The sequence below is a fragment of the Hylobates moloch genome, unplaced genomic scaffold (assembly GCF_009828535.3).
Source record: "Hylobates moloch isolate HMO894 unplaced genomic scaffold, HMol_V3 SCAFFOLD_2, whole genome shotgun sequence".
Lineage (NCBI taxonomy): Eukaryota > Metazoa > Chordata > Mammalia > Primates > Hylobatidae > Hylobates > Hylobates moloch.
In genome coordinates, this window is record NW_026652277.1 from 73,775,493 (window position 1) to 73,778,821 (window position 3,329).

Here is a 3,329-nt window from a genome sequence, read left to right on the forward strand (position 1 = left end):
AACTAAAATTCCAGTGGGCATTAAACAATGGGTAATGAAAAGTTGACCATCTTTTTACTCTGTTCACATTATAAGAATGACAAAGACTCTCTAAATTACGAATCGATTATTAATTTATATAATTTAATATTTTTGAACTGATGACTTATGAATAAATTATATAACCAAGCTGCTTACTTCCTCTCCAGTAAATATATATACTTTTTTCTTTCTACTCTTAAACCCTATTACCTTTATCTTCTGTCTAGTTCTCCCAGTTACCGAGAAAATCATATCAGGAAACTGTAATACAGACTATTCCTGCTCAAATCAGTTTTCTACACATCTTCTCAGACCCTGATATGCCTGTAATTATGATTTTATTCTTGTTAAATCTTCTTAATATTTTCTTTGTGTTATTCTAGTATGAAGTGAAACACCTTTAAAATACCTCTTAAAAAGAACCTAGGAGGCCGGGCGCGGTGGCTCACGCCTGTAATCCCAGCACTTTGGGAGGCTGAGGCGGGCGGATCACAAAGTCAGGAGATCGAGACCATCCTGGCTAACACTGTGAAACCCCGTCTCTACTAAAAAAAATAGAAAAAATTAGCGGGCGTGGTGGCAGGTGCCTGTGGTCCCAGCTACTCTGGAGGCTGAGGCAGGAGAATGGCGTGAACCCGGGAGGCGGAGCTTGCAGTGAGCCGAGATCGCGCCACTGCACTCCAGCCTGGGCGACAGAGCGAGACTCTGTCTCCAAAAAAAAAAAAAAGAACCTAGGAGCAGCGCGGGCGGCACCGGGAGGCAGCTGACAGGCGTTTACGGCTTCGCTTCATGGCCACTCTCCCGCCCCGCCTGGGACACTTGTGCGCCGCGCCTCTGAGGCGCAGCGTGTGACGCGGAGACGGCATCCAGGGCTGGGTGAGCCCCTCAGCTGACCGGGATGGCTGCCACAGCCGAGCTCTTCGAGGAGGCTTTTGGGGCAGATGAATATATTGAACGTCTTGTATGGAGAACCCCAGGAGGAGGCTCTAGAGGTGGACCTGAAGCTTTTGATCCTAAAAGATTATTAGAAGAATTTGTAAATCATATTCAGGAACTCCAGATAATGGATGAAAGGATTTAAAGGAGAGACACTAGAGCAACAACGTCAGAAAGAAGCCAAGGAATTTGCCAAGAAGGTACAAGAGCTGCAGAAAAGCAATCAGGTTGCCGTCCAACATTTCCAAGAACTAGATGAGCACATTAGCTATGTAGCAACTAAAGTCTGTCACCTTGGAGACCAGTTAGAGGGGGTAAACACACCCAGACAACGGGCAGTGCAGGCTCAGAAATTGATGAAATACTTTAATGAGTTTCTAGATGGAGAATTGAAATCTGATGTTTTTACAAATTCTGAAAAAGGAAGCAGCAGACATCATTCAGAAGTTGCACCTAATTGCCCAAGAGTTACCTTTTGATAGATTTTCAGAAGTTAAGTCCAAAATTGCAAGTAAATACCATGATTTAGAATGCCAGCTGATTCAGGAATTTACCAATGCTCAAAGAAGAGGTGAAATCTCCAGAATGAGAGGAGTAGCAGCAGTTTTACTTCATTTTAAGGATTATTCCCGTTGTGTTGATGTTTATACAAAGCAGTGCCAGGAGGTGCTTAGTTGAGAAATAATATATTTGAAGATGCTGCAATACTGTCAACAACTGAACAAACAAGTTGGAGATATCTTCAGTAATCCAGAAACAGTACTGGCTAAACTTATTCAAAATGTATCAGACTTTCTTGTCTAAGCTTATCAAATCCATATTCATTTCCTATTTGGAAAACTATATTGAGGTGGAGACTAGATATTTGAAAAGCAGAAGTGCTACGATCCTACAGCGCTATTATGATTCGAAAAACCATCAAAAGAGATCCATTGGCACAGGAGGTATTCAAGATTTGAAGGAGAGAATTAGACAACATACCAACTTACCACTTGGGCCAAGTATCGATACTCATGGGGAAACTTTTCTATCCCAAGAAGTGGCGGTTAATCTTTTACAAGAAACCAAACAAGCCTTTGAAAGATGTCACAGGCTTTCTGATCCTTTTGACTTACCAAGGAATGCCTTCAGAATTTTTACCATTCTTGTGGAATTTGTATGTATTGAGCATATTGATGATGCTTTGGAAACAGGACTTGCTGGAATTCCCTCTTCAGATTCTAGGAATGCAAATCTTTATTTTCTGGATGTTGTGCAACAGGTCAATACTATTTTTCATCTTTTTGACAAACAGTTTAATGATCACCTTATGCCACTAATAAGCTCTTCTCCTAAGTTATCTGAACGCCTTCAGAAGAAAAAAGAAATAATTGAACAAATGGAGATGAAATTGGATACTGGCATTGATAGGACATTAAATTGTATGATTGGACAGATGAAGCGTATTTTGGCTGCAGAACAAAAGAAAACAGATTTTAAACCAGAAGATGAAAACAGTGTTTTGATTCAATATACTAATGCCTGTGTAAAAATCTGTGCTTATGTAAGGAAACAAGTGGAGAAGATTAAAAATTCCATGGATGGGAAGAATGTGGATACAGTTTTGATGGAACTTGGAGTACGTTTTCATCGACTTATCTATGAGCATCCTCAACAATATTCCTACAGTTGTATGGGTGGCATGTTGGCAATTTGTGATGTAGTTGAATATAGGAAGTGTGCCAAAGACTTCAAGATTCCAGTGGTATTACATCTTTTTGATAGTCTGCATGCTCTTTGCAATCTTCTGGCAGTTGCCCCAGATAATTTAAAGCAAGTCTGCTCAGGAGAACAACTTGCTAATTTGGACAAGAATATACTTCACTCCTTCATACAAGTTCGTGCTGGTTATAGATCTGCCGGCCTTGCTGGACACTGACACTTCAGCTGAGATTGAATTTACAAAGGAATTCAATGTCAATTCCTTTACAGAGAAATGTCTTGTACTTCAGCAGGCCTCGGTTGACAGAAAGCACAGGAGATAATTATGACACAGCCAACATTTTGTGAAACAATGACTGGAACAAAGCAGCAGCCATATTTACCTTTGAGGTTTTATTTAAAGTTTGGATACCACTAGCTATATTTTGCTTTTTTCCCCTTATGTTGAATTTTAATTCTATTCTTGAATGTAGAAATTTCAGATTCTCTAAAACTACATGTCACTGTTTTCATCCCAGAAAATGTTTCTGTCATAAAGCAAAGGAAATGTTACCAGTGTTTTCTGTTCTTGTACTTTTAACATATTCCACTTAGAAATTTTGCCATTCTGTTTTCCATTAATAATAGGCGAAATACAGGAAAACTACATTTATCATTCCTCAGTTTTTAAT

At 39.6% G+C, this 3,329-nt stretch overlaps 1 pseudogene; it reads left to right on the forward strand.

Annotated features, from left to right (window-relative positions):
- Positions 1-919: 919 nt before the first annotated feature.
- LOC116476595 (exocyst complex component 5-like) lies at positions 920-3,091 on the forward strand (annotated as a pseudogene).
- The last annotated feature ends 238 nt before the right edge of the window (positions 3,092-3,329 follow it).